Genomic DNA, 22,479 nt, shown 5'->3' on the forward strand with positions numbered 1-22,479 from the left:
AAATGGGCATGAGGAATCCTATGGGGGTCCATGAAATATTCTAAATGTTCTAAAATTGATTTATGCTGATGTTGTATCACTCAGTAAAGTTACTAAAAATCATCAAATTGTACACTTGAAATGCATAATTTTATGGTACGTAAATATACCTCAATTAAGTTGCTAAAAATTTATATATGTGTATGTGTCCTTAAAAAATTAAGAAAGTACAGATCTATCCTCATACTTAAATTCTGTTCCGGTATAACCAGTAGTCATTGGCGTTTAATTCCTTCTGACCTTTTTCTGTCCAGAATGTGACATGTAGTATAGATACATAATTTTCCTCAACTTTCTTTTTTCTCTGGACATGTAATGTGGGACATGAAAAATTTAAGAGTAGCTGCTCTGGGAGGTGGGATTAGGGTAGAGGTAGTGGAGTTAAGGGCAGGAACGGAGAGGGACACTTTAAGTTCGTTCTTTCTTTCTTTCTCTCTTTCGTGACAGAGTCTCATTTTGTCACCCTCAGTAGAGTGCTATGGCATCTTAGCTCTCAGCAAGCTCAATCTCTTGGGTTTAAGTGATTCTCTTGTCTCAGCCTCCTGAGTAACTGGGACTACAGGTGCCTGCCACAATGCCCAGCTATTTTTAAAAATGGGGGTCTCACTCTGTCTTAGGCTAGTCTCAAATTTGTGAGCTCAGGCAATCTGCCTGCCTTGGCCTCCCAGATTGCTAGGATCACCGGCATGAGCCACCGCACCTGGCCCTTAACTTTCTTTTTCTGCTATCATTTGCATGTTTTTGTCAGGAGTGGGGCAAAAAACTCAATAAAGATATTGAAATAAAAGATACTATTGAATCCTTAAAGATACGAATTCTCCTACTTAATTAAAAATTTTACCAAATGCTGGACATCATGCTGTGTAGTACCATTGTCTCATTGGATTCTTATAATAGCCCTATGAGGTATGTAGTATTGTTAGTCTCACTTGACAGAGTAAACTTAGATCCAGACTGATTTTTCAAGATCACACAACTTGGTGCAGAGAACCTGAATCTTTACATTGCGGCATCTCTTCTCCTTCTGACTGGCTTATGTTCCTTCCTGCAAAACCCAGCTTTTTTTTTTGTAGAGACGGTCTCACTGTACCGCCCTCGGGTAGAGTGCTGTGGCGTCACACGGCTCATAGCAACCTCTAACTCTTGGGCTTACGCGGTTCTCTTGCCTCAGCCTCCCGAGCAGCTGGGACTACAGGTGCCCGCCACAACGCCCGGCTAAAACCTCAGCTTTAATGATCTCATCTCATGTGCGTATGTAGTCTTTCCTAACCCACTTAGGCAGAGAGAAGACCCAGTCCTCAAGATGCTTAGAGTCCAGGGAGGAGACAGATAACTAAACAATTGCAATCTAGTACTGTAAGAATACATGGTTTAAGAGGGCTGTGCAGGGCCGCACCTGTGGCTCAGTGAGTAGGGCACTGGCCCCATATACTGAGGGTGGCAGGTTCCAACCTGGCCTGGGCCAAACTGCAACAAAAAATAGCTGGGTGTTGTGGCGGGTGCCTGTGGTCCCAGCTACTCGGGAGGCTGAGGCAAGAGAAATGCCTAAGCCCAAGAGCTGGAGGTTGCTGTGAGCTTGATGTCACTGCACTCTACCGAGGGCCACAATGTGAGACTCTGTCTCTAAAAAAAAGAAAGAAAGAAAGAAAAAGGGCTGTGCAAACAGAGGGAGTTTAGATCATGCGTCTGAGGCAGCCAAGGATTTCAAAAGAGAATATATTTTGAGCTGATTTATCGATTGGTGCACATAGGAGTTTTCCAGGAGCATAAGTGAGGGTTCAGAGGTGAGGAGGGGGTGTAGAAATGGAGTTACCAGATCCAGTTCCTGTCTCAAGAGACTCAGGAGTTGTTACAGACTTGAGCATACTCTGGAAACTACAGTTCTGTAGTTCAGTGGCTCGAGTCAAGTTGATTAGAAGGAGGAGGAGCAAAGTCAGTGTTGTAGCTTGAAGCTTAAGGCCAGATCACTTAGGCTTTTTACAGCTGGAATTGAGTGTTTACACTTTATTCTGTGAACGAAGCAGAGCTGTTAAAATATTTGATCCTAGTATGTTAGAAAGATGAGAAGGGGCCCCAGGGAAGCTGTTGTGAGAGGTCCCCGCTCCAACCTTTGGTTCTCCAAGCCCCTTTCCCTGGCACTGGCTGGTCAGGTCGTTTCTTTCCCAGACTGGAAATACCCTTAGGGCAGGACCTTGCCTCATTTGCATACAGCAGGTATTCAAATTCCGGAGGGGCTGAACTGGCTGACAGAATGCTGGGCTGAACTGGCTGACAGAATGCCAGCCAGTAACTGTAAAGTAAAAAGCGAACCTTTATTTATTCTCCAGAGCTGTTTCTGGCATAGTGCAGGTAGATGTTCAGTCAAAATCCGAAGATCAGAGAGATCTTAGACACAAACTCACTTCTAGGTAGGTTCACTATGTGTAGGTGAAGAAGAGGTGACTGCGAAGACTTCTGTTTAGGGCTTCCTATGTACTAGAATTCACACTTATTGTTTTATGCCATCTCCCTCAACAGTTCCTAAGTCGAAATTTTGTTCCAGTTTTCTCGACAAGGAAACTGAGGCTCATAGTGTTTCTGTAATATGGTCAAGGTCACACAGCTGACAAATGGGGTCGGGGCGGAAGTTGGGGATCTGAACCTTTTAACAAGTCAAAGCCTACTGGCCTGCCCCTCCTCCACACGGGGAGCCATTGCGGCGCTTACTCCGTTTGCGTAGCCGCTGGGGGTGGGGGTCAACACAAGCTGGGGCGCCGAACCCGGAGACGCCAGCTATTGACAGTAGCCCGGCGCCACTCCCAGGTTCTAAGTTTAGAAGTTTCCCTGATTTTCTCTAGCCTCCCAGTGAAGCTCTTTTCTGCTCCCCGGCAGTTACGCCGCTAGCGCAGCAGGGCTCAGGTGCGGCAGCGGGCGGGGGCCTGGAGCTGGGAGGAGGGAGGGGACGGAGTTTACGTAAGCGTAGGCTCGCAGGTGCATGCGACCGCCGCCAGTGAGCGCTCCCTGCGCGCTCCCAGGTGCGCAGTTGGCGCAGTCGGCCACGCTGCCCGGCGCTCTCAGGTGCGGCAGAGCGCGCGTGGAGGGGCGCGCGGCGAGCAAAGGGGCGGGCTTTACGTTCCCCGGCAGCTGCGGGGCCCGCCCCCCTGCCCGGCCAATGGGCGCGCTCAGCTGTGTCACGTGCCTGCCGCCGCCGCCGCTGCCGCCGCCGAAGCGGAGACCGGAGCCGCGAGCGCCACCAGGGCAGCAGCCGCCGCAGCCGCCGCCGCTGGACTGAGGAGCCGGAGACGCGGGCGGACGAGGTGGCGGCGGCGGCGGAGCAGGAGCGGAGATCGAGAGCGGGCAGAGCACGACGGCGAGGGTAGGCTGCGGCGGCTGAGCAGGCGCCTGCGCGGCGGGTTGTCCCGGGCGGGCGGCGGTTAAGGCGGCGGTTGAGGCGGTTGGCGGAGCCGGCCCGGGCCCCGCATTGTTTGTTGTGCGTCCTTAGCAGCGGCGGCGGCCGGGGTGGAGAGCAGGGAGCAATCCTGGCCCCGCGGCCCCGGCATTGTGGCCGCCGCCGCCGCCGCCGCGGTGCCCCGGCCTCTTCGGGCAAGGGCAGCCTTCCTCACCTTCGCGGGGGGGACGGGGTCCCGGCCCAGAGCAGGGGAGGGCGTGGGCAGCGTGGGGCGCGGGTCGCCTGGAGGTGTGGGTAGGATGGAGGGTGAAGGGCTCGGGGCAGGTGTTGGAGGACATTGGGGGCAGGAGCTGGGGAAGAGGCTTTGAGGGGCAGGCTGAGGTGTGGAGGAAGACAGGGAGGGAGAAGGATCTGGCCTAATGGAGGGTGAGGGCCTTGGGACCGGTTTGGCGAGCCCCTGGGGGGCCAGGGCGAGTGAGAGAGAGAGAGAGAGATTGAGATTCCGGCGGCGGGGTGGGGGCATTATATCTGGGGGTTCAGGAGGGTGTGAGCGGGGCTGTAGGGAGGCAGGGACGAGTAGGGTGGGAATGCAGGGAGAAGATTGGGGTCTCGAGGCAGGAATGGAAGAAGCTCTGCGTGTGAGGGGCAGGAGGGGCTCTCAGAGGAGCGGGGCAGATACTAGGAAGGCCGTAGGATGCACGTGAAGGGGAATGATGGAGGAGGAGGTAGGGTAGGGGGAAATGTAGGTAGGCTGTCTGAGCGTGAAGAGGGAGAGAGGGAAGGAGGGTGTTCAGGCAGGAGGTGTAAGTGAGGGTAGGCCCAGAGGCTCGAGGAGACCTGTGAGGGGTATGAGGTAGTGTTTGGCCAGGTGTGTAGGGGAGACAGGGAGGCAAGAAGGGGTTAACTTGTGAAGGGAGGATGTCAGGTATCTGGTGGCGTGGGGAGAGGAGATTGAGGTGGAAGGTGGAAGTTGATTGGAGCGGAGACTGAGTTTGAGAACTTTGGGAGAGACGTGGGGACAATGGGGCAGGTTGGTGGAGGTGGAGAGGAGGAGGTGCTTGGGCAGGAGGTGTGCGGGGCATTTAATGTGTAGCTGGGAGAGGTGAGTGAAATGGAGGGTTTCTTTCATACAGGAAGTATGGAGGAAGATGGGAGAAGCATAAGTGGGAACTTTGGAGGGGGGACATTGGAGGACAGGTGTGTGTGGCAGAATGGAATGTGTGTGAGGTGCAGGGCAAAGTGGGGTGGAAGGGAGGGAGGAAATACTCTTGGAATGCCAGGTAAAGTGTGGGTACAAATGGAAATGTTTCTGGGGTAGGAAATGTGGAGAGAAGTTGGGGAGAGGGAGGGAGTTGGAGGGAGTGTGTGGGAAGGAAATCAGAGGGGGTAGTGGGATAGGCTGGGAGGGAAGGTGTACAGGTCTGCAGTATGTGGAAGGAGGGAAGCACAGGTTTGGGGCACTGCATTTTGTGCTGTGGGGAGAAGGGAATAGGCAGGGGACAGTGATAAGGAGGGGAGGAAGACCAGATATTTTGAGATAGAGGATGTGAAAAATAGTACCCATAGTACCTATAGTGGGGCAAGGGAAAGGTATGGTAGGGATGTGTGTAGGTATGTCTGTGACTAGAAGATAAATAGTTTTTAGTTTTTTTTTTTTTGAGACTCAAGCTGTCACCCTGGGTAGAGTGCTATGGCATCACAGCTCACAGCAACCTCAAACTCTTAGGCTTAAGTGATTCCCTTGCCTCAGGCTCCCAAGTAGCTGGGACTACAGGCGCCCACCACAACTCCTGTTTTTTGGTTGCAGTTGTCATTGTTGCTTAGCAGGTCAGGGCGGGAAGGGGGGGAGGGTTGGCGCCCTGCCCATTGAGCCATGAGTGCCATCATAGAAGAGAAATAGTTAATGGATTGGATTGGGGGTGGTGGTGGGGAAGTGGGATGCCTAGGTTTAGGGCAGGAAATGACTATTTAGGTTGGAGAGAGTTAGGGAAACAGGTTGCTTAAGAGAGTATGGAAAGTCCAAGGTACAGGAGTGTGGGGAGATTGGAACATTTTGAGTTTTGAGAGATTAAAGGGGCCATAATTTTTAGTTCACTGAAATATAAGGAAGGGCAGGCAGACTGCAGAAGTTGGAAAAAAAACTAAACGGAGAGGTTTAAATTTCAGACATAGAGTAACTGGAAATTTTGGGAGGGGGGAGATAGGAGAGTTGGAGCCTAGAATGATGTTAGTAGAAAATGGAGAACATTAAACCCTTTATCATATATGAAAGTTCATGATTCTAGGGTCAGAGAGATCATGAAGCCTGATTTTAGTCCAGAGCCCAGTAAAAGGAGTTGAGATAAGAAGAGCTGAGTGGAGGAGGTGTGGGGCTGGGTATCATCCTAGCATAGTGGTCCGATGAGTGGATATATAGAAGAGCTATGCAGGGTCATTGAGGAATGTACCAAGAGTGAATGGAAATGGGATTGCAGCAGGTGCCCTGCAGATGGCTTTCTGAAACTGCAAGAAAGCAGGGAGCAGAGGGTAGTAGCATTCAAGGGCTGTGTGTAAGAGGGAAGAGGGGATGCTTTGGTGCTTTCTGGGTAATGGGCCAGTATTCAGGCATGTAATATCTGTAATTCAGGTGATTAATTATCTGAGTCCCATGCTACAGACAGAAGTAATGTATACTCACCTCCTAAAAGGGGCAGAAATGGAGCCTTTTTGACTCTCTCTTTCAAGGTGTGTATAACTGATACTGAGTTGTCAGCTTTTTCTCACAAATAGTTGAAATAAAATTTAGTTGGAGACTTTTGGATTCTCTGGGATTTTGAGTTGCCTGGGGCTTTGATTGGAGTTGGGTGTAATGTTAGCTTCATTGAGGAAAGACAGTTTTGGGGTTATGTGGATATATGGCTGTCAGTTTGCCATACACCTGGGAAGTAACCTTTAGGGGTTTGAGCATAGACACTTCAGTGCAGGTTTTATACAGTGTTCTTTGGCTGGATAGAGTCTTTGGGATTTGGAAGGATTAAGCAAACTGCTTTGAGACAGCATTAGTAAGCAGGGTTTCCTAGAAGCTTGGAAAATGATTTCCCTTTTCACACTTGAAAATTCAGTCTTGTCAGATTTTGTTAAAAACCAAATTTCATCATGTGGTGGAAATAACTTCAGTTATCTCCTCGTGGGCTTCATGTAGGATTTAGTGTAGTGTGTTACCTAGTATGATTATAAATAAAAGATCTGCTTTTGGTAACTTGTGAGCTTTCTGGTTTGATTAGTTTTTTCTTTAGTCAATGTAGGAAGTATCTTAATGTAGCCATTGTATGTTCAAATAATAAGTTTGAGTGGAAGTGGGAATCTTGCCTAAACATCATGAGGACTGAGCAGAACACCAATTTGCAGTAATCTGAATCGGTGACTATAAATATTTGAAAAATAAACTGGAAGGTAATGATTTTTAAAATCCAAATTTGAAGTATGTCATGCAGACAGCAAAATGATGCACTGAAGGTATTGCTATAGATCTTATTTTTGGAGGGAAAGGTTTTAAAAGTATAATATGATAGAAAGTATAGTTTGATTGAGACTCTTGGAGTGTTTTGAGATTTGATATATGTGTGGAGTATAATCATAGGGAGCATTTCTGACCCCGTTTACTCCTTGGCAGAGACTTTGAGCAGCAGGATAGAAGATGAATAGAGTGACCTTTGAAAATTCTCTCCAATATGGCCATTGTTTTCTCCTTGTATTTTTTAAGTCCATTGTGTTAGTTCATTTTATTGATTTGGGGTAAGCAGTACTTTCTTGCTCAGCATGCTCAATTCTGGCATAATATTCTGATTACATGTATTGTTCTATGAAGATAATTTGTAGGTACTTTACAATATTATCCTAAGTTTATGAACCAAGGAAAGAAGATTATTTAGACTTTGTAGACTAAACAATTGACTTCTGGTTTTATTTTCACTGGCAACTTGCTGGACAAGATACTTAATCCCTTTGTACTTATTTCTCCTCTAGAAATCTGACTCTTTATCTATGTCCCCCGAAAATGGAGATGGTTTGTATAAGTTTTAAGTTTTTCAGGAAGACTAGAGCTGTGTAAATATGGAGATAGATGTTATTTCTTTAGTTCCTCCTGTGAGTTTTAGACTGGCCAAATATTAATTAGTACTTCATAATTTGATTATGATTAATTTGTTGTGAGAAACTTGGTAGAGATGAAACTTAATGTGACTATCAGAGATGTCTGCCAATTGAAGTTTGTTTATTCTTTGCTCCACTGTTTATCTTTCCTGACTTATTCTTGTAGCCCTGTTAGAGCTGATTTGAATTCATCAGCTGGAGCAGAAGTTTGTGAGCATTCTGAATTCTAGCAATAGCCCAAGATTGTTTCAAAGCATGAATTTCCAGAGGCAGAGTACTAATTAAGCTTAGTGAATTCAATTTTTTTTTTTTTTTTGGCCGGGGCTGGGTTTGAACCCGCCACCTCCGGCATATGGGACTGGCGCCCTACTCCTTGAGCCACAGGCGCCGCCCGTGAATTCAATTCTTTCATCAGAAATAATAAATATAATACAGTTTCTTTCCTCAGTGTTTTGCAGAAAATTGATTAATTCGGAGTGAACTGGAACAGAAAAATATATCTGTCTCTTCTAATGACATTAAGTATTTTTGCTTCACTTTATTGAATACTTTTTCCTTTTAAAGTTTTAGTTATGAAATTATTGCCATTTAATATTTCCAAGTCCATTTGACAGGTTGTGCTCTATTTCAGGTAGAATGACTTTTAAAGTCACAAAACCAATGGGGTGGGGGTGTGTCAGGGACATAATTGTCTCTAACTTCTCCCCCCCATTGATATGACTCTTAAGTGGTTTTTTTTTATGTGTTTGGTTTACTGCTCATAAAGAGCCTACAGAGGCTGGTCATGATTATAAGTTGTTTTGTTGGACGTTAATTTGCTTTCAGGTTGGTGATAACCCAGCTCTGATAGTCTTTTTGTGGTAGGTGATGTATTCTCATAGTTTACTCTCTTGTATAACATGTTTGGTCACCATTACCATCTTACTGCTTTTCTGTTTTCATTTGTTTTGCATAGATCCTTTTATTGGAAGATTGGTTGTTTTTTAAAATTTATGAGGCTTCGTAATCCAGTCTACTTTTAGAAGACTGTTTATTGAGATAATGTAAGTTAAATGTATATATCAATGAACACAGAAATGAAGTAATGAGGCCAGATTAATGGGGATATAGATAATTAGATAATTTGAGCCTGAAAGATGTGTAGTAGTCTTTAATCTAGCTTTTACCCTGTTTCCCTGAAAATAAGACATCCTCTGAAAATAAGACCTACTTACAGGAAAGATAAGACGTCCCCTGAAAATAAGACCTAGCGCATCTTTGGGAGCATACCTTAAAATAAGACACTGTCTTATTTTCGGGGAAACAGGGTAGGTCTTGCATTGAATGAATAGAGAGGTGAGTATACTACCTGTTTTGTTGCTTTCATGCTTAATATGCCTAATTTGAATTATTTGTCTTAAGGGTACATTACGTGCATCATATTTGAGAAGTATAGTGCCTCACAAAAGGCTATCCATACATGTATATGGCTGAGTGAATGAAGCAGTACTAAATTTTAGTTATTTGATATTCACATTTTCTTCTGACATAACTAACACTATGTAAAACCTCTGCTTTCTTTAGTTAACTTTAGCATGAATCAAAAGGGTACAGTTGATTTTTGTCAATAATAAAATCACAGCTTTGCATTGTGTGACTTCATGCTTCATTTCCATTTGAAAAGTGAGAATTCTGCAGCAGGTTGTGTAATAAATTCTGAGGTGTTTCTGGGTCATGGATAAGATGTTGTTTCTTACTGCACCTGCAGAATTTCCTGTTCTCTGCAGTTTTCCAGGTGCCAGGGCTTTTTACAGTATCTTATTGGGCAGATCCGCATTTTCTTTAAATGAATTTAACTTAACCAATTTTGTACTGTTGACATATAGCAACTGGTAATTGTCCTAAAGGGCTTTATCTAGATTTTTTTTCTTACTGTGCCTGTTTTAGTATGCCATGACTAGGCCTGTTTTGCCAGTTTAATTCAGCAAACATGCTTCGACATTTAGGTCCAATGGCATGTTTCATGCCAGACCTAAGATTTCTTAGGAGGGCTCAATAATATTGTTTTGAGTAAAGAGTAGATTCTTTCCTAGATAAATTGGCCCTCAGTGTGGAAATGGAGTCTATAACTTTGGTTACTTATGTTTAGTCAGACTAACTGAAAATCAGTACATTTTAAGACAGCTAGCTAGTGACCTAATAAAGAAGTGGTTTGTTTCTAAAAGCTAATGTGGAGGCAGTTCATTCTTTTTTTGGTTTTTGGCCGGGGCTATGTTTGAACCTGCCACCTCCAGCATATGGGACCGGCGCCCTACTCCTTGAGCCACAGGTGCCACCCAGCAGTTCATTCTTAAGATGTTGTAGTTCCAAGTAAATCTGAAACTCATCAAGCCTTGAATATAATCAGGCTTTTGTACCACTTAGACAACCTACGTTTTAACCTAAGGAAGTTTCAAATACAGAGTAGCTCTTGAATTAAATAATTCTGGGAAACTAAATTTTAGTTAAGAAAGCTAATGAACTAGAGGGGAAAGGTGTTGAAGTTTTGATGACTAGCACCTAGTGGAAATAAACATCTCAAGCCCTTGGAATGTATGTTTTCACTTGTTTTGAAGTACATTGGAGTGAGCTTGCAATGTCAAGGTTAGCATGGAAGAGCAGATACCAAACATTAGTGATGAGGTTTTTAAAAAGTGGCATCCTAAAGTAAGAACTGTGTTCTTTTTTGATCTGCCAGCTTTGTGGATAGTGTTGTGGAAACAACAAAATTGGCGTTGAAATTGGTCAGTATTATTGTTTAATAATGTCCTTTATATCTAGAGCTCAGAGTTCACATAATTGGACTTTGGTTCCTATGATAGCTATATCATGTAGGCGAACAGCAGAATATTACATTTGGGACAATGGAGGCACAAGGAGTTGACTGGAGAGCAGAGTTAGGGCAGACTGTCAGATCACCTTTTCAGAAGCCCCTGAATTTGGTAAGGAAGTTTGATGACTGAACAAATTTGAGATCTGTCTCTTTCAGTCAGGCTGTTGAGTACAAGTCTTTTCAAGGACTGCATGGGATAATGTTTAGCCCTTCTAGGAAGCTCAGGGTCCAGATTATGGAATAGTAATTAATTTGAGAAAAAGGGCTGGCACTGAGAGGACTTTCCCTATGAGTATGCCCAGAGTGCCCTGTGTGCAATCTTTTTTTTTTTCCTGGTTTTGAGACGGAGTCCCACTTTGTAACCCGTGGTAGAGTGCTGTAGAGTCATAGCTCACAGCAACCTCAAACTCTTGGGCTCAAGAGATTCTCTTAGCTCAGCCCCCTAAGTAACTGGAACTATAGGTGCCCACTGCAAAACCTAGCTACCTGTGTGCAATCTTGACTGCTGCATTAGAGAGAATGTTTTTGATACTATGAGGCTTGGCTTTGAGGTCTGATCCTGGTGTTTACTAGTTGTAGATGTATCTCCTCAGGTCTACAATCGGAATAAAACCCCTAATTTACAGAGTTTTAGTGAGGATTAAAGAAGATGAAATTATAAATTGTAAAGCATGTAACTTTTTTTTTTTAAGGGGAGATTGTGTAGAAATTAAAGGAAAGCTTTGAAATGATGTGGAAATTAGACTCAGAAGGGCCTGGATTTTTTTTTGGACCTGGATGTTTATTTTTTTATTTTATTTTCTTGGAATTTTCAAACCTACCTAAAAAGGAACAATAGTACAGTGAACTTCCATATACTGTCAACTAGCTTCAACAATTTGGCCTCTTTTATTTCATCTATTCCTTACTGGTAATTGCATTTTGCTGTTGTTTCTGCTGGAGTATATACAGCAGATTGTAGACATCATATGCTTTCATCCATAAATACTTCAGTGTGTGTTTCTGACTGATAAGAACCCAGATAAAAAACCCCACAAAACTATTTTAACTCCCCAAATTCACAGTAATATATTCAGAAGGACCTGGATTTAAAACATAGCCCTACCACTTCCTAGCTTTGTGCATTAAGCATATTATTTGTTCTCTCTGAGCTTCTGGTTTCTTACCTGTAACATAAAGGTAATAACCTCATGAAGTTATTTTGAGCTTAAATGAAATAACATATAAAATGCCTAACACAAAGATTCTCAGTATCTGTTTAGGTGGATTGCCAGAACTCAGGAGTTCGAGACCAGCCTGAGCAAGAGCAAGACCCCATCTATAAAAAAATAGCTGGGTGGGTGCTTGTGGTCCCTGTTACTCAGGAGACGTAGGCAAAGGGATTGCTTGAGCCCAAGAGTTTGAGGTTGCTGTCAGCTGTGACGCTACTCTACTGAGGGCAACAAAGTGAGACTCTGTCTCAAAAAAAAAAAGGGTGGTGCTTGTGGCCCAATGAGTAGGGCGCCAGCCCCATATACTGAGGGTGGCGGATTCAAACCTGGCCTTGGCCAAACTGCAACAACAACAAAATAGCTGGGCATTGTGGCGGGTGCCTGTAGTCCCAGCTACTTGGGAGGCTGAGGCAAGAGAATCACCTTAAGCCCAGAGCTGGAGGTTGCTGTGAGCTGTGACGCCACTGTACTCTACCGAAGGTGACAAAATGAGACTATCTCTAAAAAAAAAGAATTATGGGTTTCCACTTTTTTCTTTCAAGAGTAATAGTATTCTAAAATTATTGCCCACTAGCCTAATGAAAATTTTCTTCATTGGGCTGTTTTTCTGTTGAAATCCTGTAACAGTTAAAATAATGTCCATTCTTTCCCTTTACTGCAGCATCATTATACCCTTGTCTACTGGCTCATTCCAGCCTGCACACACACTGTATTTCATCTACTTTTTTTTTGAGACAGAGTTTTTCTTTGTTACCATGGGTAGAGTGCTATGGCATCATAGCTCACAGCAACCTCACACTTCTGGGCTCAAGTGATCCTCTTGCCTCAGCCTCCTAAGTAGCTGAGACTACAGGTACTCGCCAAAAGATCCAGCTATTTTTAGAGGACGGGGTCTTGCTCTTGCTCAGGCTGGTGTCAAACTCCTGAGCTCAGGCAATCCACCTACTTCGGCCTCCCAGAGTGCTAGGATTACAGGTGTGAGCCACCATGCTTGATGCATCTTTTTTGAGTAGGGTGCCGGCTCCATGTGCCGAGGGTGGCGGGTTCAAACCCAGCCCCGGCCAAACTGCAACAAAAAAATAGCCGGGCATTGTGGTGGGCGCCTGTAGTCCCAGCTGCTCGGGAGGCTGAGGCAAGAGAATCGCGTAAGCCCAAGAGTTAGAGGTTGCTGTGAGCCGTGTGACGCCACGGCACTCTACCTGAGGGCGGTACAGTGAGACTCTGTCTCTACAAAAAAAAAAAAATAAAATAAAAAACAACTATTTTTTGACGATGTTTTCTTTTAGCTACTACTCAATTTCTCTGCTTCTCTTACTATTGCACAACTTTTTGAAAAAGTTGGTTTCTGGCCCAGCGTGGTGGCTCATGCCTGTAATCCTAGCACTGTGGGAGGCCAAAGTGGTTGTATTGCCTGAGTCAGGAGTTGGAGACCAGCCTGAGCAACAGTGAGATCTAGTCTCTAAAAAAAAAAAAAAAATAGCCAGGTGTTGTGGTGGATGCCTGTAGTCTCAGTTACTTGGGAGGCCGGGGCAGGAGAATTGCTTAAGCCCAAGAGTTTGAGGTTGCTGTGAGCTATGATGCCATGGCATGCCACCGAGGGTAACAAAGTGAGACTGTCTCAAAAAAAAGAAAGAAAGAAAAAGTTGTTTTTTTCTTTTCATCTTCAGTTTTCTTGTTCTCTCCTAAACCTACTCTAGTGAGATTTTCAACCCCATCACTTTATTGAAACTGCAGTTGTCAAAACTACCATGTTTAATTCTTATTTGACCTAATAGCATTTGGTATAGTGGATACCTACTTTTTTTTTTTTTTTTTTGGCCGGGGCTGGGTTTGAACCCGCCACCTCTGGCATATGGGACTGGTGGCCTACTCCTTTGAGCCACAGGTGCTGCCCGCGGATGCCTACTTTTAAAAAACACTTTCTGTACTGGTTTCTAGGATACCACACTCTTTGGGTTTTTCTACCTCAAGTCCTTGGCTGCTGCTTCTAGGTCTCCTTTTTCTGGTTCTTCCTCATTACTCCTCATTGGGCTGTTTCTCTTTATTGGATGCTCCATGAGATCTCTATTCTCATTCTTTATTCTCATTCCTTTGTGCTCTTGTCCAGTCTTACAGCTTTAAGTACCATACATGTGCTGATGACTCCCAGATTTTTATCTGTAGCCTAGAACTCCTGCCTTGTATATCCCACTGACTCCTTGACATCTCTACATATTTATCCTTATCTCAAACTGAACTTAAATCTATCTCCTCTTCTTGCTCCTCTTATAGTCTTCCATATCTCAGTAAATAGCAACTCCATCTTTCCAGTTGCTCAGGCCAAGACTTTGAGTCATCCTTGATTCTTTTTCTCTCACGCATCACATCTCATCCATCATGAAATCTTGCAGCTTCATCTTCAGAAAATATCCAGACTCTGACCACAGGTATAAGCCTATTATCAGCTCATCCCAATTACTATAGCTGTACCTATTACTTCCACAGGTATAAGCCTATATCAGCTCATCCCAATTACTGTAGCTGTTTTTGCTCTTTCCCACTTATGATCTATTCTCATTACAATAGCAATAATGATCCTTTAAAAAAGGTAAGTCATATTTTGTCTCCTCTGGTCAAAACTATATGGTGCTTCCCTATCTTGATCAGAGTAAAAGGCAAAGCCCTGTCCAGTCCTCCTTATGTGATCTGATCTTCTTTGGTTTCTGACCTTATCTTTTTGTACTTGTTTTTTTGCTTATTCTATCTGGCCATAGTGGTCTCTTTGCTGTTCCTTTAACATGCTAGGTATATTTCTGTCTCAGGTCCTTTGCGTTTGCTGTTTGCTGTGCCTAGAATGCTGTTGTTTAGGTATTTATTTGCCTCCATATTGTCTCCCATTTCTCTATGAGGCCTTCCCTTAGTACTCTATTAAAGTGGCAGCTCCTCCTTTTCTGGCCTTCCTTAGCTTAGCTCCTCTTTCCCCAGACTCTCTTTTTCTCCATATCACTTAAGCCATTTAACTTACAATGCATTTTGTTTATTTACTTACTATGTATTTATATTATTATTATTATTATTTTTTTTTGTAGAGACAGAGTCTCACTTTTATGGCTCTTGGTAGAGTGCCGTGGCCTCACACAGCTCACAGCAACCTCCAACTCCTGGGCTTAGGCGATTCTCCTGCCTCAGCCTCCCGAGTAGCTGGGACTACAGGCGCCCGCCACAACGCCCAGCTATTTTTTGGTTGCAGTTTGGCCGGGGCTGGATTTGAACCCACCACCCTCAGTATATGGGGCCGGTGCCTTACTGACTGAGCCACAGGCGCCGCCCGTATTTATATTATTTATTACCTTTTTCTTTCCACTTGAATATGGACTACAAGAAGGCAAGGAGTTTGTTGGTTTTTTTCTTTCTTGAGACAGGGTCTCACTTTTCTCTTGGTAGAGTGCTGTGGCATCACAGCTTACAGCAGCCTCAAACTCCTGGGCTCAAGTGATTAAGCGATTGTCTTGCCCCAGCCTCTGAGTAGCTGGGACTACAGGTGCCTACCTGCTACACCTGCTATTTTTAGAGACGGGGGTCTTGCTCTTGCTCAGGCTGGTCTTGAATTCCTGAGGTCAAGCAATCTACCTGCTTTGACCTTCCAGAGTGCTTGGATTATAGGTGTGAGTTATTGCACCTGGCCAGGTTTGTTGGTTTTGTTTTTTTTTTAGATTATGAGCATCTAGTAGAACAGTGCCTGGCACTTAGTAGGTGCCTGAGCATTCGCTGAACAAATTATTCTTTTGTTAATAGTAATTATTCCTTGGCAGAGGGTGCCATCGTTCTAATTTCAGTTTTTCCTTTGGAATACTATGTACCAAAAACAGTCATTTTGATGTCTGTTTTTCTTCTTCATGAGTATCCTTCATTAATTTATTCATCTTAATTTTGAATCCTTATTAAGCACTGTGCTAGTTGCATTGGGCATACAAAGATAAAGGATACACAGACTCTCATCTTTAAGAGTTTATTAAGGGGCTCAGTGCCCATAGTTCAGTGGTTAGGGCACTGGCCACACACACCGGGGCTGGCTGGTTCGAACCTGGCCTGGGCCTGCTAAACAACAATGACAACAACAACAACAACAAAAATAGCCGGGCTTGTGGTAGGTGTCTGTAATCCCAGCTGCTTGGGAGCCTGAGACAAGAGAATCGCTTGAGCCCAAGAGTTTGAGGTTGCTGTGAGCTATGAACATCACAACACTCTACTAAGGGTGACAAAGTGAGACTCTGTCTCAAAAAAAAAAAAAAAAAAAGTCTATTAAGGGAGTTGATGGCATGATATGTATTTTTAAAAAAAGTACCTAAGAGGGCGGCGCCTGTGGCTCAAGGAGTAGGGCACCGGTCCCATATGCCAGAGGTGGTGGGTTCAAACCCAGCCCCGGCCCAAAAAAAAAAAAAAAAAAAAAGTACCTAAGAAATAAAGTGGTCCAGAATTCAGAACAATGAGAAATTGTAGCTGAGGGGAACAACCAAGAGACTTCAGAGAGGATGTGGTATGTGATACTCGTATTGAGTCAGGGAAAACAAACAAGATTTGATTATGAGAAAATTTAAAAGAGAATTCTATACGGAAGGAATAGCATTAGCAAAATAAGAATGTTGAAGATTTATTCGGGAAATAACAAGTGGTTCATGTAGTTAAAGATAAGGAAATATGAAAGGAATTGGTAGAGTATAAGCTAGGGGAGGAATGTTGGAGCTACTGATAGAAGGCCTTGAATGCAAGAAGAAGGAATTCAAACTTTATCAACTATGGAGCTTCAGTGATGGACATTTTGGGACTGTCTTTATAAATTTGACAACTTTTTGTGGAGAGACTGAAATGAATATGTATTGTCCTTGAATAACGAATGTTTTGTTCTGTGGCATTTTGTTGTATAACACTGATGAGAAATAAAATGTATTCTCAGCTGGGGCCACTGTCTGTGTGGACGTTGCATATTATCCCCATGTCTACATGCATGGGTTTCCTTGGTATTCTGCTTTCCTTCCACATTCCCCAAAATGTGCATATTAGATTAATTGGGGTGTTGAAATGGTCCTAGGATGAGTGATGGTGGGGTGTGTGTGTGTGTACTCTGTGATGGAAACTGAAATAATTGGGTAAGTTATCTTACTTGGTTTTTATTAATCTTTCTTAAAAGTGTGCGTAGTTTGTATTTCAGTGTTTAGTATCGGAAGCATTTGGAATTTATTTATAAGTTTGTTGGTGGTTTTATGATTCTCAACTCTTGTTTACAAATCAGTTAACCTATGGTAGAATTGGTTTTGTTATATGTTGTTTTGCTTAAGTTTGCAGTTTCCAAGAATTTACCGAGACTGTTAAGTGAGCACTTACAGTACATTGATTAAAATGCTTTTGTGATAGTTTTGGGGAAAAAGTGATAAAAATAGTGGACATGAGTATAGAAAGGTTTCTTTGGAACTGACAAAACTTGGTGACAGGATGTGAGGGGCTGAGCAACAAGTCTGACAACTACAGGGTTTGAAGCATACTTGATTGGCAGGGTGGGGTGGCTTGAGTGTATTTAAGCAGGGAATCCAAGGGAAGTAAGATCAGAAGACAAGTTTAAATTTTTTTTCATGTTAAGTTTATAAGTGTGGTGGTGACATCCAGATGATGATTGTTCTGATAAAAAGAAAATTAGTAATCTTTTTAGAAGGGATGTACATCTTTGGCTTTGGTACCTTCATTTTGATAACAAAAACAGAAAGTCTCAATTGCTGAATCTGTTGGCATCAGAATCTAGATAATTGATTTGAAAAACTGATATTTTTCTTTATTCTTTTTATTAAATCATAGCTGTGTACTTTAATGCAATCAAGGGGTACAATGTGCTGGTTTTATATACAATTTGAAATACTCTCATCAAACTGGTTAACATAGCCTTCACAGCATTTTCTTACTGTGTTAAGACATTTATATTCTACACCTAGTAAATTTTACATGTACCCTTGTAAGATGCACTTAGATTATTTTTCTTTTGGTCTGTAAGTGGCTCAGCTTGTTTCAGTTTTAGAGAATTTGCTCTTATAAATGTACTTTACCTATTCCCAGTAGTTTGATACAACAATTTGTTATCTTTTTTTTTTTTTTCTTTTGCAGTTTTTGGCCAGGGCTGGGTATGAACCTGCCACCTCCAGCATATGGGGCTCGCGCCCTACTCCCTTGAGCCAATTTATTATCTTTTGAGGTCTGTTTTACTGCTGCTTTTTGGGCTATGTTTATCTAAGCAGTGCATGTCTTATCACCCCCCCTCCACCTCCTCACCCCCTTTTTTTTTTTGGAGACAAAGTCTTTTTTTTTTTTTGGCCAGGGCTGGGTTTGAACCCACCACCTCCAGCATATGGGACCGGTGCCCTACTCCTTGAGCCACAGGCGCCGCCCTGGAGACAAAGTCTTACTATGTTGCTTTAAGTGATTCTCTTGCCTCAGCCTCCGCTCGGATTACAGCGCCCTCCACAACACCTGGCTGGTTTTTGTTATAGTTGTTGTTTAGTAGTCCAGCCTGGTTCAAACCCGCCAGCCCTGGTGTATGTGGCGAGTGCCCTAACACTGAGCTATGGGCCCGAGCCATGTCTTATCCCTTTGAAGGCAACAGACGAGCGTTCATAACTAGTAATGTTGAGCACCTTGTTGAGATGAAGGCAATGCTTATTTGAGTTAAAAGATTTGTATGATCTTGCCATGCACCTCTTTTCCCCCTTAGGACTTAGAGCCACATAAGAAGAGGATGAGTCTTCTAATTAATGGTAGTTAAGGTGTTGGTTGCCGAAACATATAACAACCTGTACTGTACAAAATAGCAGCAGATATTAGAGGATTTAGTTCATATTTCAAGCAGAGTCAAGAACAATTTAAGGTTCTTTTAGATTTATGTCCTTTTCAGAGCCGTATAATAGGAGGTGTTTTTAACCCAAAGGTTATTTATAAGAAAAAAATTATTTACTAATTAATATTGATAATTGTATGCAGTTTTTATTTATAGGCATTTAGCATGCATGAGACTTAATATTTTTATACTTAATGCATTTTTAATAGCTAAAAAAGGCATTATTGAGTTTATTAAAAACTTGCAGTTCACCGGCTTGACTTAAAAGGTGACCTTGAGCTTATCACATTAGTCATCTTTGTATTAAGTCTTTTTTCTTTGTGCTTAGGTACTAATGTCAGTGAATATAATTTGTCATTATAGTCTTTTGTTTTCCAGTAAATAGGAATCAGTAGGTCCCAGTGGTCCTGAAATGAGAGAATTTTTTTCTTTAGGATAATTTATATTTTTGAGCTCACTGGAGGTGTGGTAGCTTTTAGTTTGCCAGGTTTAGCATATATTGTAGTTACTTTTTTTAGTGTAGGCAATTTTATTTCACATAATTGATTTGCCAGGTATATAAAGCATAAAATCATAATCTTGTGAGAAACCTGTGAGATACTTTTTGCCTTGCTTCTTTCCAGAGAAGTTAGGGCTCTAGTCTAAAATCGCACACCGAACTAGTGGCAGAGTAGGAGTGAGAGGTGAATTTCTTGACCTCCAGTTTTGGGCTCCTTCTGCCATGTCAGGCTGCTGCTTAAAAATGTGGACCAGAAAACCTTAAAGGAACTTAGCTTAGTTGGTCACATTACTAGCACCTAATAATGTTTAGTAGGACAAATTAGAATATTTTTTCCTCATTCCTTCTGAAAATATATATTTTAAAAAGCTAACCATTTTCAGTGGCATTTAGTACCTTCACAGTGTTGAACAATGTTGAACCTTATATAGTTCCAAAACATTTTTATCACTTTGAAGTAAAATCTCTTACCCATTCAGCAGCTTGAATTTTTTTTTTTAAGCAATTAGAATAAAAATCTTTACTATGTCAAGTAAAGTCAAGTATAGCAAGTTTGTATTAGAGGTCACCCCTAGTGCTTTTCTTTCTTTCTTTTTTTTTTTTTTGCAGTTTTTTTTGGCTGGGGCCAGGTTTGAACCCACCACCTCTGGTATATGGGGCCAGCGCCCTACTCGTTGAGCCACAGGTACCCCCCCCCCCCCCCGTGCTTTTCTACCCATCTCTGATTTGCTAGTGAGAAATAAAGAGAATCCTTCTTATGTTATTTAGTAGTGGATATACTATAGCAGCAACATTAAAGAAGCAAGTGTCAGGCACATAATGATTAATAATGCTGATGGCAGATGTGCACTACACGTATTATCATTAATCTTACACACTAGTCTGTCAGAATGGTTACTATATCACATAGATGAGAACACTAAGCTTGTTCAGTAACTTTAGAATCATTTACCTTATGAATGGTGGATCTGGGATTCAAATCCTTGTCTATTTGGTTTGAAAAGTTGGATGGTGGTTTGACTAAATCTGAGATTAAGCAGGCAAAAAAGCAACAAATGGAAGAAATCATCTCAGTACTGTCTGAGCAGGACATTTATAAGGGAAGGGGATTTGAGTTTGGTAGTCCTGTTGGTTTTTGTGTATTAGTAGCCACTTTCTCATGACTAATTGTGATCTGTATGAAGGAGGGTAAAAACAAAATAGGAAATAGCCTTTGGAACTCTTTAATGAATATAAATAATTAGAAGAAATTGCTATGTAGCTTCTGAGATTTGTTCTTAGAAATTCTCCATTCCTTTTTTCTTCCATATGTTTTTAGTGAATCTTTATGTGATTTAATTTTAAATTTTTAAATTGATTTGCTTGCATGGTGAATAAATCTAAATAGTATTGGAATTTGATTGATATACTTTTTTAAGAGTGTGAAAAAAGTGATGGTTCATTTTCTGTGAAGAATAACTGAAGTTGTGTGTGTTGAAGGATTTTTTTTAATTATACTTTTGCCCATTTTTTTTTTTTGAGACAGAGTCTTACTGTCTGGCCCTGTAGAGTGCTATAGTGTTATAGCTAACAGCAACCTCAAACTCCTGAGCTCAAGAGATACTCTTGCCTCAACCTGCTGAGTAGCTGGGACTACACGTGCCCACCACAACACTTGGCTAGTTTTCCTGTTTTTAGTAGAGACGAGGTCTCTTTCTTGTTCAGGCTAGTGTGGAACTCCTGAGCTCAGGCCTTGACCTCCCAGAGTGGTAGGATTACAGGCATAAGCCACCATGCCTGGCCACTTTTACCCCTATTAAAACAACTTTATTTTCGCTTTTTAAAAAATTGAAAGAACTTTTGGTAGGCCATTTGTCATTCATTCCTCTGAAATCCCCTGGTAAATTGCCTCTTCTGTGTTTGGCCTGAATAATGTGACTTCTCTTCAGTAATAGGCTACTGGAGTAATATGCTCCAGTATACTGAGTTTGGGTATCGTGTAAAATATAGCTTCCTTCTTACTTTGGACAAGAGGTTTTTTGTTTTTGTTTTTTGGTTATGTGAGCATAATAAGAATGTGTACTATTGCAATAGCAGCTATCTACATGTGTCCTGCATTTTAGCGAACCGATGGTTATCCACAGAAGTATAGATATTTGACAGTGACCTTGTGACTTTTGCTAATATCTAAATAGTAATTACTTGCATTAGTGGATTTTAAGCTTTTAAAAACTTTTATTTAAAAAAATTTTTTTTTTTTTTTGTAGAGACAGAGTCTCACTGTACTGCCCTCGGGTAGAGTGCCATGGCGTCATACGGCTCACAGCAACCTCTAACTCTTGGGCTTACGCAATTCTCTTGCCTCAGCCTCCCGAGCAGCTGGGACTACAGGCGCCCCCCACAACGCCCGGCTATTTTTCTGTTGCAGTTTGGCTGGGGCTGGGTTTGAACCTACCACCCTCGGCATATGGGGCTGGCGCCCTACTCACTGAACCACAGGCGCCGCCCTATTTAAAAAGTTTAAAATGCTCTTGTTACTTGGCTCAAGTATTACATATTGCTTTCTGTTTTGACCTAGGGATGAAGTTTCATTATCTCTGGAACCAGCAGAACATATTATAATGAGTACAGGCTTTGGAATTGGTCCCTTTACCTTCCCCCCACTTTTTTTTTTGAGACAGAGTCTCACTATGTTGCCCTCAGTAGAGTGTTGTGACGTCACAGCTCACAGCAACCTCAAACTCTTGGGCTTAAGCAGTTCTCTTGCCTTAGCCTCCCAAGTAGCTGGGACTACGGGTGCCTGCCACAACACCCGGCTATTTGTTTGTTGCAGTTGTCATTGTTGTTTAGCAGGCCCCGGGCTGGGTTCGAATTCGCCTGCCTTGGTGTATGTGGCTGGCGTCCTAACCACTAAGCTATGGGCGCTGAGCCAACACATTTATTTCCAAATCCTTTTTCTGTCATTTAACTAGCTGTAAGAACTTTTGTCTTTTAAAATGAATATAATACTTTACAACTCTGCAAGAGTAGGATTAGAGGCCATGTCTCTGAAGGGCTGAGCACAGTATCTGACACATAGTAAATTGTGTTGGAATTGTAGCTATTATAAGAAGTCGGAATTTTGGTAGCTTGGCCAATATCATCATAATGTAAATACAGTGAAACCTCATCTGTATTCTTTCCTGCAATCGATACATTTTTTTCTTGGAATTTCTTTGTCTTTTTTTTTGTGTGCGTGTGTATGTTGAGATGCCATCTGTCAGTTTTTACTATTTCCTGCAGCTTGCTCTCCTTTTCCCAGAAATGCTTGACAAATATCTCCATTGATCATTGTGTAATTTGCTTCAATAGATGGTGCGGTACAAGCTAATGACGAGACATTTGCTGCCTTCAATCTTTCAATTAGGTGTCCTGTATAGGATGCTTACAGGTACTTTCTATTCTTCAAGATGTCAGCTGGCTGAATGCCCAAGCTTATGTCAAAGAAGGAAGCTTTGGTTGTCTGGAATTAAAGAAATACACAAT

The 22,479-nt window shown here is 42.5% G+C and overlaps 1 protein-coding gene across 11 annotated transcripts in view; it reads left to right on the forward strand.

Moving 5' to 3' along the window:
• The first annotated feature begins 3,213 nt into the window (after positions 1–3,213).
• STRBP (spermatid perinuclear RNA binding protein) overlaps positions 3,214–22,479 on the forward strand; it is a 211,782-nt gene continuing 192,516 nt past the window's right edge. For 9 of the 11 annotated variants that reach the window (XR_008374498.1, XR_008374494.1, XR_008374503.1 and 6 more), the window contains exon 1: positions 3,214–3,394. The gene's annotated coding sequence lies outside the window, so the exon portion shown is untranslated. The remainder of the gene's footprint in view (positions 3,395–22,479) is intronic. The other 2 variants (XM_053563007.1, XM_053563012.1) reach the window with 1 other exon arrangement.

Source organism: Nycticebus coucang, chromosome 2, assembly GCF_027406575.1.
Source record: "Nycticebus coucang isolate mNycCou1 chromosome 2, mNycCou1.pri, whole genome shotgun sequence".
Taxonomy (NCBI): Eukaryota; Metazoa; Chordata; class Mammalia; order Primates; family Lorisidae; genus Nycticebus; species Nycticebus coucang.